The sequence below is a fragment of the Mytilus edulis genome, chromosome 13, assembly GCF_963676685.1.
Source record: "Mytilus edulis chromosome 13, xbMytEdul2.2, whole genome shotgun sequence".
Lineage (NCBI taxonomy): Eukaryota > Metazoa > Mollusca > Bivalvia > Mytilida > Mytilidae > Mytilus > Mytilus edulis.
The window spans coordinates 34,843,804-34,859,698 of NC_092356.1; positions in this window are offsets into that span (position 1 = coordinate 34,843,804).

The window sequence follows — 15,895 nt, forward strand, 5'->3', positions numbered from 1 at the left end:
GGTTTCCCGGGGGCAGAAATAGCACATATACATTGTAACCACCTGCAATAAATGAATTTAAACAATATCAACTATATTTACTATTTACTTCAGGATAAATTAATTTTTGTTGACTGTCTTAATCAGAAATCGGATGTAGGGTGACACATGCGTGTCGCCGGACATTTATTGTCATGTATCATAATTTCCATCGCTCATTCACATATTTTGTGGCATACCTAGTTCTTGGAAATTTCTGTGTATTAACAAAGTTCGTGTTTTCCCATTTTCAAATTTCTTGAAGCTTGTTCACCCTTCCAATTTTATGATATACTAGTATGTAGCTGTTTTCATAAGAACTATTAATTATATATGCATAAAAAGAAATGTCATAAGATGTTGGGACGTTTCGTAAATAATTCATCGCCATAATTTCATAATATGCTATCAGATATACGTTTTTAGTGTCAATATCAATAAAACAGTTTCCAGTTACGATTATCTTTTTTATTTTTAAATACCATAATTACGATTATCTTTTTTCCGAGTTACGATGATCATCCCGAATTTTTCAACGGCTATTTTCACAGCGCTTAGACAATTTCAGTGCACCGTTACGATTCAAATATGATGAAATGGTATAGATAAACCTTGCAGCTGAGTAACTATTGACAAAAACATGCTACATTTAAGAAAAACGAGTGTAAAGATTTTACCTATATCTACCGTCGCCATATTGGGATAATCGTAATTACAGTTACGATTATCTCTTTTATATCAGTGTTATTGTGTCCAATTAACGGTTATCAATCGCGATGTCAACATATCAAACGTGTGACTTGTGTGTTAGTTGAATATTGTCATATTGTGTATTTTTAGTTTAAAACATCATTTACAATAAAAAGTTACAGCCTTTGACGAATTATCTTCATACAGTACATACCAAACTACGTACTTCTCAACTAGTTTTCGTATGGGTTTATAAAGCGCAGAAAGCACGGGACTCTCCATACAAGATCGAGGTTTGCATTTCACGTTCCTATTCTGATCAAACTTTACTGCGAATTTATACAACCCGCACAACCAAACTGACGTTCCTCTTTGAGAAGTGCTGTACTTCCAGTCGGAAGATATTGATCATGTAGATAAAAATTGTAAACAGACCCTCGCTAACGTTAGATTCAAGATTGTTTTTAATGTACTATTAGATACACATGTATGATATGCACCGCACCTGTATCTGCACACTTGCTTTTTTGGAATTACAAAACACAAGGAACACATTTAATCGCAGTAGAACAAATTGGTTTTATATCAGTCAAAGAATAAAAAAAAGTGTTTTCGTGCTTTTATTCTAGACTTCATCTGGTTAAGTGGAAGTTTATAGTGACATCAAATTCATTTTGAAGAGTGCAAATCAAACCATTCAATTAACCTTGGTGTTTGTTTTCGTTCATTTAGATAAGAAAAGGCCAACTGTCGTAACAAATCGTTATTACTAGATAAATAGATATTTAGGTAAATGTGCAAACAACTAATGTCCCGACTCCTTCATGCAAAATTAGTCATAACAAGTTTGGTTATTCTCTTACGTTCTTTTTAGTCATTTGTTTTCATACGTGTCAACGTGTTTATACATGTATTCTGGCTTTCAAAAGATTCTGTTGAAGAGTTTTTGATCAAAGTAAAATTAAGATATGCGCTTCTACCACAATCAAATACATTAAAAATGGCTACATTCGATTGGCCTTATTAAAATTGAGAATGGAAACGGGGAAAGTGTCAAAGAGACGACCCGACTAAGGAACAGAAAACTTCCCTAGGCAACCAATGGGGCTTCCGCACATCGAGAAAATCCTGCAATCAGAGGCGGGCGTCAGAAGAAGCTTTAATGAAATAATTTCTATACTGGCATGCAGATTATTTATTCAACAGATATAGAAAGATGTGGTTTGTCAGTGCCAATAAGACAACTTTTCATCCAGTCTAATTTTGCATACTTTTATTTATGCAATTTGCAAAGGTTTGCAATTTATACATATAGTTATACAGAATAGCTTTATTGTGTAATAGATTTAAATTTAGTAATTTCGGTTTGACTAATATCCGTATTTACAACATTTAGTGGAGTTACATTTTGAAATTTTGACATAGGTTTTATATGTTGGAAATTGTATATGTGTGAGAGAATTTATCCTCCAACGAAAAGAAATACTGCCTGTTAATCAGTAAACATTCTATATGATGTAAATGTAATTTCATGGTAAGTATATTTAACCAAATTCATATAAAATGGTTATTTTTGAAATCTCAAGAAGAGTTTTTACCTGAATTTATAAGGTTAAATATGCTTACATCACAAGCACAGCTCCTTTGTTATTACCGGGGTTATCTGATCTGGATCACTCCTACCAGATCACCCTAGTTTGAGTTTCTTTGTTATGCATGCTTTCCTTTGTTGTGTAACATTTGGCGGGAATGTCAAATCCACTATAAAACTCATAATTAATTATACAGAAAAGACTTTCTACCAAAACTCACGTAGCAAAAATCCAGTGTATATGCTGAGATTCGAACTCAAGACCTTTAGCTTATCAAGCCACGACACAAACCACTATAAAAGGACAACTGGATACAATTTAACATATTTAAAGGAAACAAGATATATTCATAAGTGGGGCGAGTTTGCAGACCTTAGTTCAGTGTTGCTTAAACCCTTTTCGTTAATAAGTGACTTGTCAGACTGATTGTTCAATTTGATTTCACACTTTTCAAAAGTGGGGCGAGATGGTAAACAAGAGTGGGCGATTTATTTACAATGTGGCGATGTAGTGTGGGCCGATTGGCGTGTGGGGCAAGTTGAAATTATTTGCTATCTACTCATCGTGGTCGGGGGTCATAAAGGGTATATATCATATGGTAATAAATAAAGTATATAATAATGGTTGTGTGGCGATCTAAAGTAGATTTTATGAATTGTAAATGTTTTTCGTCTAATCTTATCCAGCTGGGATGTAAAATAGTTATCTCACTCGGACTTGGTGTGTTAGTGATAGGTCACCCTCTGGCCTCCGTCCATCGGGGTGATCTTAAACTGACAAACCGCGTTCTTGTGGGATAACTATTAATTACCACAATCCAGCACCACCTCTTGAATAAATTCAGTTTTTTGTTCACATAATTGAAATTGTTCAATTAAACGACAAATTAAAACTAATATCTTACTCTACCTTACACAGTTAAGTTATGACATAGGTGAGTACATCTTAGGGATTGAATCTTTAATCACCTAGTTAATAGCGATGAGAACATGTTGTGAAAGCAAACATATATATGCTAAATGCATTTTACAATTCATTGATTAAGTTTTGTATCTTTTCTATGAGGAACCATATAGTGCAATGAATTCTTACACCAGTATACAAGTGTTATAAAATAAACACTGATCGAAACAAAAAATACAGGTGGAGAGTTGAATCCTTTCCAATTAACCACATTTTCTTATTTGTAATCGGCTATCGACCACTAACGCATATACATTTTTGGTAAGTCTGCTCTTTAGTCGGAATGTTCTCTCTTTGACATATTCCAAAGTTGAGAACTTACAATACATGCCTTGGGATATTGACCCCGCCACCTTATTTATGTGTGTGCCTCTCCCAAGTCAGAAGCCTGTAATTCAGTGGTTGTCGTTTGGTTATTTGTTACATATTTGTTTTTCGTTTATTTTTTTTTTACATACATAAGGCCGTTAGTTTTCTCGTTTGAATTGTTTTACATTGTGTTATCGGGGCCTTTTATAGCTGAATATGCGGTATGGGCTTTGCTCATTGTTGAAGGCAGTACGGTGACCTATAGTTGTTAATGTTTGTGTCATTTTGGTCTTTTTTGGATAGTTGTGTCATTGGCAATCATACATGATCTTCTTTTTTATATGATGACTCATTGTTAAACCATAGATCACTTATGGGTCCTCTTTTGCATTTAAACAATTTTATTATTATCAAAATACAGCTGATAGGATAAAAACTAAGCGGCCTAAGTTAAAACGAATAGTTTTACTTCATAGGAAAAGGGAAAAAAAAGATAATCAGTTGGAAATGCGGCAAAAGAGGCGAACCTTGCATGTCACTCCGTTTCAAAAGCTTTATTAGTAATTAGTAATTATAAGTAATAAGTATTTAACGTTTTTAAAGACATAAATCTTCAATGATTAGGTTTTCATTTGTTTTACTTCTTTTTAAGTGTTTTCAATCGTTTTCTTTAAGTATCACTTTCTACAATTATTTCTGTCTTTATTTTGTCACATTCAATCTCATTGTTTCTGGTGTTCTAATTTTTTCAAATTTGTCTTTGGTGTAATGTGCGGTTAACGATTTGACACATTATTACAAAATGTAGTTATTTGGATTTATCGCATACACTGGATCGATGGTCTAACAGTATAATATTTGATCGTTTGAAACCCATTACTTAAATATTTGAATCAAGTACTAAGTACTTAGGAACCTTTGATTTATATAACTTAAAAGCAACGTTTTGTGCACAAGGACATTATATAAATTGAAATGTAAGTAGATTAAGGTTAAAAAAAATGTCTCTAAAAAGGCAACACATACAATTCATTTCTCATCGTATGAAATTGTTTTTTCACGTTCGGTTTTTGTAATACTTATTTATTATAGACAGGAACTAGTTAATGTATAAGTACCGAAAGTGCTCGCAGTTACGCCGAATCGAGGCTTGTCAGATTAATATATATACTGCTATATCTTGTTTGAATACTGGGAGGCCGAGGGTGATTTTAATAACATTTTATATACTTTTAATTGTTAACGAGTTAAAAGGTAAAAAAATAAAACAATTGTTTTATATACTTCTAACGGTTAACGAGGTCGGGATAAGGTACCGGTGTTTGATGTATCCACTAAAAAATGTGAAAACTATCAATAAACATGATTTACTACTGAAAAAAATTAAAACAATTCTAAAAAATCAAATATAATTAAAGATAAATATAAATTTATATACGTATATCTACCTATCTATAGGGACACCTATAAATTATAGCTTGCATGTCCATCGGATTTCTAATGATTAAGAAATTTTCCATGCGTTAGAATAATTATAAAGTGCGTAGAAATACAAGCTAACAATACAATCCAAGAGTAGATATGATTCTTTCCTTGCTCCCCAACCGGGCCTGGAACCTGAACTTTTTACACTAAACTTCTGCGAAAACACCGCTAAGCATTGCACGGAGTTTGGGTGACATATTGTTATTCTTTTTTTTTTTTTAATTTTTATGTCACCCTGACGGAGGTCGGGTGACATATTGTTATTGTACGATTCTTTTTTTCTTATTATTTTTATTCCACACTTTTTGTCCGGCTTAGTTCTCAGAATTGAATGGACCAATGTTGATGGAACTATAACATAATATTAGTCACCATGTGTAGTTTTGCATCTTACCTTGGAATTAAAAAATTGGCTGCCATTGCCATGGAAACAGCAAAAATGTGAAAAATAGAAATGTGTTCCAATTTATATGAAACTTCTATGATATTAAGAGACTCATGCACACTTCAACAAAGTACATTTTTTTTTCAACTGGGGGGTCTCTAGACATAATTTGAGGGGGTGAAATTTTCATGGAACATTCCAGAACATAAGTGTTAAATTTATTCTAGAGACATTAAATGGTATATGATTGTATATAATTATGGAGTGTTCAATTTGCAGCAGAAGTTAGACTTTGGAATTTTCAAAATGGCAGCCGTTACCATGGAAACAGCAAAAATATGAAAAACTCCAAAATGCTTCAAATTTAATGAAACTTAAAACAAATGTTGCCTAGCTAATGTAGACTTGACTTTTGAGTTCGGAATTTCCAAAATGGCCGCCGTTGCCATGGAAACGGCACAATTGTTGAAAACAGAAGACCGTACATAAAGCTATGAAAACTGACAGAAAGATCTTTTGTTATGGATATATCTGCATTTACTGATGGAACATTTCGAAATGGCTGCCGGTTAGTGGCAATTGGGGAACCAGGGTGACATCCGCTATTGCTTGCAATGGCAATTCTAGTTATGGCACCCTAAACGGAGTTTGGGTGACATATTGTTATTCTACGTTTCTTTTTTATGGCACCCTCAACGGAGTTGGGGTGACATATTGTTATTCTACGTTTCTTTTTTTTCTTTTTATTATTATTTTTATTCTTCCACACATTTTGTCCATGCTATTTCTCGGAATTGACCATACCCATGTTGATTGAACTATACCATAATATGAACCGCCATGTTAAGTTGTGCAATAAACATTAGAATGGTAAAAAATGGCCGCCGTTACCATGGAAACTACAAAAATGTAAAAAAAAATCCAAATTTTAAATCTTTCGTTATAAGAGGCAAAGTCTTGAAAGTTTATGTAAATGTTGGCAGTGGTGCCCCGAGGTACCAACAGTACTTGGAATTTCCAAAATGGCTGCCATTGCCATGGAAACTGGACAAAAGTTTAGCACTGACCCTATGGGAAAATGCATTTAAGCTGCATTTTCTTTTAAAATATAACAACAATTCCACGGAAATCGTAATTAGGAGTATGTGCATATGGTCACATGCAATGCTGTACTGCTAACATGTACTAGAATATTCTAGAATAAAAAATATGTAATTTATTTAATGTGCTTTATAGAGAAAATCGCCACCGAGAGAACGAGAAACACTCAGAGTACAAATTAATGACATTTCTGCACTTGCGTTAAAGTACATATCCGTGAATGACACACCTGCTAAAATATACACATTAGCTGAAATCAATCGATAAACATGTAATTAAATTGTACACGATAAGTTACATGTATTGTATGATACGCGAGCTATTGAAGAATAAATTGAACAGTTAATACGCCGCTCCGTCAATATATACACATGTTGTCTGTCCAAGGTCCCCTCTAAAAAGAATATTAATATATATATTACTATAATGTACTGAAATATTAATAAGTCCACGATAATATACTTCAGTATCACGTGACACCACCTTCCTACTCGCACGCGTGTCTAATTTTAGATTTAAAAGGATTCCCAAACTATGTATAAAACTGAAACGTAGTCTACAGAAAAGAAAAAAAAAGGGGGGGGGGGGGTAAGAAATGCTGATTCTGTCATGTATAATAGAGATATGTCATTTGACTTTTGTACACTCATAAGTGTTGATGCTACTGTGACAATGTGCAGTACGGGGTGCCATCCTCAGCTATTGCTAGCAATAGCAAATCTAGTTTCTTATTATTTTTCTTCCACTTTTTTTGTCCAGCTTATATCTTGGAATTGGATGAACCAAATGTTATGGAACTATACCATAATGTTAACCAGCATGTGCAGATTTGCAATCGGGGTATGGCATTTTCAAGATGGCCACCGTTACCATGGAAACAGAACAAATGTGAAAAATAAAATTTTTGTTTTTGGTGAATAATTTGAGTATGCATGAACATAGAATCATCTAATTTTTATATATTGTTGGTGTCCACTATATACAAGTTTTAGGGGATTTCGGGAATCTTTGGAACTACTATATTGCCATGGAAACTAAATACATTTAGCATTAAACCCTATGGGAAAACCTTAAAGTAGCATATACTCCGTTAACAAGGAAGTTCAAACTCAATGAAACTACATGGATATGTAACATGGCATGTTTCAAAGTGGCACCTGTCTTTGGAATTTTGGAATTGGTAACCGTTACCATGGAAACAGCAAAAATTTCAAAAGTTTCAAATTGCTCCAAACTTTATGAAATTTTACAACAATGTTGATAAACATTTGTAGATACGCTCTTTGACTTTGGAATTTTCAAAATGGCTGCCGCTCACCTGGCAATAGGGGAAGGGTGCCATCCGTTATTGCTAGCAATTACAAATCTAGTTATGGCACCCTCAACGGAGTTGGGGTGACGTATTGTTATTCTACGTTTCTTTTTTTTCTTATTATTATTTTTATTATTTTTCTTGCAACAAATTTTGTCCAGGTGATTTCTCGAAATCCAATGGACCAATGTTGATGGAACTCTACTATAGTAAGGACCCCCAAGTGCAGAGTTGCAGGAAGCATGGAATGGTTTAAGATGGCTACCGTTTCCATGGAAACAGAACAAATGTGAAAAAATCCAGTTTTTTGTTTTGGTGAACTGTTTGGATATGCTTTATCTCAGAATCATTATATTTTAATACAATGTAGGTGCCCACTATATACAGGTGTTGGATGATTTTGGTGATCATTGGAACTACTATGTTGCCATGGAAACTACTCTAAAAATTTCGAAATTCTCAAAATGCTCCAAACTTCAGGAACCTTCACAGTAACGATGAGCAACATTGGAAGATGTGGAATTTGGCGTTGAAATTTCCAAAATATCTGTTGTTACCTTGGAAACAATGCAAAAAGGTCAAAACTTTGAATTTTCACAGAACATTCCAGAACATCAATGTTAAATTTATTCTAGAGACATTAAATGGTATATGATTATGGAGGGCAAAAAATGCAGCAGGGGTTTGACTTTGGAATATTCAAAATGGCCGCCGTTACCATGGAAACAGCAAAAATATGAAAAACTTCAAAATGCTTCAAATTTAAGGAAACTTATAACAAATGTTGCCTAGCTTATGTAGACTTGACTTTTGAGTTTGGAATTTTCTAAATGGCCGCCGCTCACCTGGCAATAGGGGAAGGGTGCCATCCGTTATTGCTAGCAATTACAAATCTAGTTATCTTTATTATTTTTCTTCCACACATTTTTGTCCAGTCTGGAACTCTAATGTGAATGGACCCAAGAAGATGGAACTATACCATAATGTTAACCACAATATGAAGATTTGCTTTTTGGGGTTGGCACTTTCAAGATGGCTGCCGTTCCCATGGAAACGGAACAAATGTGAAAAAATCCAGTTTTTTGTTTTGGTGAACTGTTTGGATATGCTTTAACTCAGAATCATTATATTTTAATACAATGTAGGTGCCCACTATATACAGGTGTTTGATGATTTTGGTACTCATTGGAACTACTATGTTGCCATGGAAACAACACCAAATTTTCAAAAATATCAAAATGCTCGAAACTTAATGAAACTTCACAGTAACAATGAGCAACATTGGCAGATGAAGCTTTTGGAGTTGGAATTTCCAAAATGGCTCCAAACTCAACGAAACTTAACAAGAATGATAAATTGCATGTGTAGATGCATTCTTTGACATTACAATTTTCTAAATGGCTGCCGCTCGCCTGGCAATGGGGGAAGGGTGCCATCCGCTATTGCTTGCAATGGCAAATCTAGTTATTATGTCACCCGATCGACAATGTCGGGTGACATATTGCTAATCCTCTGTTTCTTTTTCACTATTATTATTATTATGTCACCCGATCGACAATGTCGGGTGACATATTGCTTTTCCTCTGTTTCTTTACTATTATTATTATTCTTCCAATGATTTTTGTCCGGCAGTTTTCTTGGAGACAATGGAACCAATCTTAATGATAGTTGACAATAATGAGGAACACAAAATTTTGGGTTGCAGTAGGTCTTAAGACCATTAAAAATGGCTGCCGTTACCATGGAAACGGAACAATTGTGAAAAATTCCAGTTTTTGGTTTTTGTGAATAATTTGGAGATGCTTAAACTCGGAATCATTATATTTAAATACAATAAAGGTGCCACCCATATACTGGTTTCGGATGATTTTGGCAATCATTGGAACTACTATGTTGCCATGGAAACTACACCAAAAATTTCAAAAATATGAAAATGCTCCAATTTTTTTGAAACTTAAGCATAACGATGAGCAACTTTGGTAGATGTGGAATTTGGCGTTGGAATTTCCAAAATCTCTGCTGTTTCCATGGAAACAATGCAAAAAGGTCAAAATGCTCCAAAAACTTCAGGGTTTGGTGAATAACTTTGGTATGCTTGAACTTAAAATCATCAAATTTTTATACAATATAGTTGTCTACTATATCCAGGTTTTGAATGATTATGACAATCATTGGAACTACTCTGTTACCATGGATACAGGATCAAATATTTCAAAAATTTCAAAATGCTCCAAAATTGATGAAACTTAATATTATTGTTGACTGCCAAGTCTGGATGAGACTTTTGACTTTGGAATTTCCAAAATGGCCACCGTTGCCATGGAAACTGCAAAAAAGTCAAAAATTTTCAAAATGCTTTAAACTTAATAAAACTTGATATTATTGTTAACTGACAAGTAATGATGAGGCTTTTGACTTTGAAATTTTCAAAATGGCTGCCGTTGCCATGGAAACGGCAGAAATGTGAAATTTTTAAAATGCTGTGAATGTACTGAAAATTTACAGAAAGATGCATTGCCATGCATATATGTGCATTCACTGTTAAACAATTTTGAAATGGCTGCCGCTTAGCGGCAATGGGGGGAAGGGTGACATCCGCTATTGCTTGCAATGGCAATTCTAGTTATGGCACCCTCAACGGAGTTGGGGTGACATATTGTTATTCTACGTTTCTTTTTTTATGGCACCCTCAACGGAGTTGGGGTGACATATTGTTATTGTTCGTTTCTTTTTTTCTTATTATTATTATTATTATTATTATTATGTCACCCGATCGACAATGTCGGGTGACATATTGCTTTTCCTCTGTTTCTTTGTTATTATGGCACCCTCAACGGAGTTGGGGTGACGTATTGTTATTCTACGTTTCTTTTTTTTTTCTTATTATTTTTCTTCCACCGATTTTGTCCAGCTTATTTCTCGGAATCCAATGGACCAATGTTGGTTAAACTCTACTAGAATATGGACCACCATGATAAGTTGTGCAGTGGACTTTGGCATGTGCATGATGGCTACCGTTACCATGGAAACTAAAAAAATGTAAAAAAAAATCAAAATTCCAAATCTTTCATTGTAAGACCCAACTGGATGAAACTTTATGGAAATGTTCCTTGGTATGCCCTGATGTACCGACTATATTTAGAAATTCCAAAATGGCCATCATTGTCATGGAAACAGGGCGAAAGTTTAACATTGGCCCTATGGGAAAAAACATTAAACCTGCTTTTTCTTAAAGAATATGATATTAAACCCATAGAAACTTTATGGGGAGGTAACATGTAATGAGTCAAAGTGGAATCTGTCTTTGGAATTTTCAAAATGGCTACCGTTACCATGGAAATTACAAAAAAAATGAAAATGCACCAAACTTAATGAAACTTTACAGAAATGTTCACTGGCATGTGCAGAGTTGAAATATAATTTAGGAATTTTCAAAATGGCCGCCGTTACCATGGAAACAGCAAAAAATCCAAAATTTTCAAAATACTCTAATTTGTCTAAAATCTTTACTGTAATGACAACTGGCATGTCTTCATGTGATTTTCCGACTTTGAAATGCTCAAAATGGCTGCCGTTCACCTGGCAATGGGGGAAGGGTGCCATCCGCTATTGCTTGCAATGGCAAATCTAGTTATTATTATTCTTCCAACTATTTTGTCCGCCACTTTTCTCGGAGCCAATGGAACCAATCTTAATGATAGTTAACTATAATGAGGAACTCAAAATTTCGGGTTGCAGTAGGGTCTAAGACCATACAAAATGGCTGCCGTTTCCATGGAAACGGAACAATTGTGAAAAATTCAAGTTTTTGGTTTTGATGAATAATTTGGAGATGCTTAAACTCAGAATCATCATATTTTAATACATTGTAGGTGCCAGCCATAGACTGGTTTTGGATGATTTTGGCAATCATTGGAACTACTATGTTGCCATGGAAACTACACCAAAAATTTCAAAATTATGAAAATGCTCCAAATTTTTTGAAACTTTACCATAACGATGAGCAACTTTGGTAGATGTGGAATTTGGCGTTGGAATTTCCAAAATGTCTGCCGTTTCCATGGAAACAATGCAAAAAGGTCAAAAAGCTCCAAAAACTTCCGGGTTTGGTGAATAACTTTGGTATGCTTGAACTTAAAATCATCAAATTTTTATGCAATATAGTTGTCCACTATATACAGGTTTTGAATGATTTTGACAATCATTGGAACTACTATGTTACCATGGATACAGGACCAAATATTTCAAAAATTTCAAAATGCTCCAAAATTGATCAAACTTAATATGATAGTTGACTGGCAAGTCTGGATGAGACTTTTGACTTTGGAATTTCCAAAATGGCCACCGTTGCCATGGAAACTGCAAAAATGTCAAGAATTCTAAAAATGCTTTGAACTTAATGAAACTTGGTATTATTGTTAACTGGCAAGTAAAGATGAAACTTTTGACTTCGAAATTTTCAAAATGGCTGCCGTTGCCATGGAAACAGCAGAAATGTGAATTTTTTTTTTAAATGCTCTGATTGTACTGAAAAATTTCAGAAATATGTATTGCCATGCATATATGTGCATTCACTGTTCAACAATTTTGAAATGGCTGCCGCTTAGTGGCAATTTGGGGAAGGGTGACATCCGCTATTGCTTGCAATGGCAATTCTAGTTATTTTTATTCTTCCACACTTTTTTGTCCATTCTATTTCTCGGAATTGGCTTGAACAATATTAATGGAACTATGCCATAATGTAGACCACCACATTCTATAGTGCAGTGGGGTAAGGCACCATCAAGATGGCTGCCGTTGTCATGGAAACGAAACAAAAGTGAAAAAATCCTGTTTTTTGTTTTGGTGAACTGTTTTGATATGCTTAAACTCAGAACCACTATATTTTGATACAATGTCGGTGCCGGCCATATACAGGTGTTGGATGATTTTGGCACTCATTGGAACTACTATGTTGCCATGGAAACTATACTAAAAATTTCAAAAATATCAAAATGCTCCAAACTTCATGAAACTTCACAGTAACGATGAGCAACATTGGAAGATGTGGAATTTGGCGTTGGAATTTCCAAAATATCTGTTGTTACCATGGAAACAATGCAAAAAGGTCAAAAATTTCAAAAAAAATAAAAATGCTGTAAACTGGATGAAACTTTACAGGAATGGTCACTGGCATCAGCAAAGTTGACATTTGAAGTTGGAATTTTCAAAATGGCCGCCGTAACCATGGAAACAGCAAAAATGTCAAAAACTTCAAAATGCTCCAAACTTAATGAAACTTAACAAATATGATAATTTGAATGTGTAGATGCACACTTTGACTTTGGAATTTTCTAGATTGCTGCCGCTCGCCTGGCAATGTGGGAAGGGTGCCATCCGCTATTGCTTGCAATGGCAAATCTAGTTGTTTTTATTTTTATGTCACCCGATCGACAATGTCGGGTGACATATTGCTTTTCCTCTGTTTCTTTTTCCGTATTATTATTATTATTTTTCTTCCACCTAATTTTGTCCGGCCGCTTTCTCAGAGCCAAAGGAACCAATCTGAATGATGGTGCACTATAACAAGGAACCCTGACTTTCCTGTTGCTTTTCAATATTGGCACTAAAAAAATGGGTACCATCACCATGGAAACGGAAAAATGGTGAAAAAATATAATTTTGGAGTTAGGTGAATTGTTTGAGAATGCGTAACCTTAAAATCTTTAGATTTTAATACAATGTAGGTGCCCACTATATACCTCTTTGGGATGATTTTGGCAATCATTGGAACTGCTATGTTGCCATGGATACTACACCAAAAATTTCAAAAATATGAAAATGCTCCAAATTTTTAGAAATTCTAGCATAACGATGAGCAACTTTGGTAGATGTGGAATTTGGCGTTGGAATTTCCAAAATGTCTGCCGTTTCCATGGAAACAATGCAAAAAGGTCAAAATGCTCCAAAAACTTCAGGGTTTGGTGAATAACTTTGGTATGCTTGAACTTAAAATCATCAAATTTTTATACAATATAGTTGTCCACTATATACAGGTTTTGAATGATTATGACAATCATTGGAACTGCTCTGTTACCATGGATACAGGATCAAATATTTCAAAAATTTCAAAATGCTCCAAAATTGATGGAACTTAACATTATTGTTGACTGCCAAGTCTGGATGAGACTTTTGACTATGGAATTTCCAAAATGGCCACCGTTGCCATGGAAACTGCAAAAAAGTCAAAATTTCTCAAAATGCTTTGAACTTAATGAAACTTGATATTATTGTTAACTGGCAAGTACAGATGAGACTTTTGACTTTGAAATTTTCAAAATGGCTCCCATTGCCATGGAAACAGCAGAAATGTGATTTTCTTTAAAATGCTCTGAATGTACTGAAAATTTACAAAAAGATGTATTGCCATGAATATATGTGCATTCACTGTTAAACCATTTTGAAATGGCTGCCGGTTAGTGGCAATAGGGGAAGGGTGACATCCGCTATTGCTTGCAATGGCAATTCTAGTTATGGCACCCTAAACGGAGTTTGGGTGACATATTGTTATTCTACGTTTCTTTTTGTTTTTTTTATTTTTATTATTATTTTTCTTCCACACATTTTTGTCCAGTCTGGAACTCTCATGGGAATGGACCCAAAAAGATGGAACTATACCATAATGTGAACCACCAAATGAAGATTTGCTTTTTGGGGTTGGCACTTTCAAGATGGCTGCCGTTACCATGGAAACCTAACAAATGTGAAAAAATCCAGTTTTTTGTTTTGGTGAACTATTTGGATACTATTTAACTCAGAATCATTATATTTTAATACAATGTAGGTGCCCACTATATACAGGTGTTGGATGATTTTGGCACTCATTGGAACTACTATGTTGCCATGGAAACTACTCCAAAAAATTCAAAAATATCAAAATGTTCCAAACTTAATGAAACTTCACAGTAACGATGAGCAACATTGAAAGATGTGGAATTTGGCGTTGGAATTTCCAAAATCGCTGTTGTTACTATGGAAACAATGCAAAAAGGTCAAAACTTTGAATTTTTACAGAACATTCTAGAACATCAATGTTTAATTTATTCTAGAGACATTAAATGGTATATGATTGCATATGGTTATGGAGGGAAAAAATTGCAGCCGGGGTTTGACTTTGGAATATTCAAAATGGCCGCCGTTACCATGGAAACAGCAAAAATACAAAAAACTTCAAAATGCTTCAAATTTATTGAAACTTATAACAAATGTTGCTCAGCTAATGTAGACTTGACTTTTGAGTTTGGAATTTCCAAAATGGCCGCCGTTACCATGGAAACAGCAAAAATACAAAAAACTTTAAAATGCTTCAAATTTATTGAAACTTATAACAAATGTTGCTCAGCTAATGTAGACTTGACTTTTGAGTTTGGAATTTCCAAAATGGCCGCCGTTACCATGGCTACCGCTCACCTGGCAATAGGGGAAGGGTGCCATCCGCTATTGCTTGCAATCGCAAATCTAGTTATGGCACCCTAAACGGAGTTTGGGTGACATATTGTTATTCTACGTTTCTTTTTGTTTTTTTTATTTTTATTATTATTTTTCTTCCACACATTTTTGTCCAGTCTGGAACTCTCATGTGAATGGACTCAAGAAGATGGAACTATACCATAATGTTAACCACCAGATGAAGATTTGTTTTTTGGGGTTGGCACTTTCAAGATGGCTGCCGTTACCATGGAAACGGAACAAATGTGAACAAATCCAGTTTTTTGTTTTGGTGAACTATTTGGAAACTATATAACTCAGAATCATTATATTTTAATACAATGTAGGTGCCCACTATATACAGGTGTTGGATGATTTTGGCACTCATTGGAACTACTATGTTGCCATGGAAACTACTCCAAAAAATTCAAAAATCTCAAAATGTTCCAAACTTAATGAAACTTCTCAGTTACGATGAGCAACATTGGAAGATGTGGAATTTGGCGTTGGAATTTCCAAAATCGCTGTTGTTACCATGGAAACAATGCAAAAAGGTCAAAACTTTGAATTTTC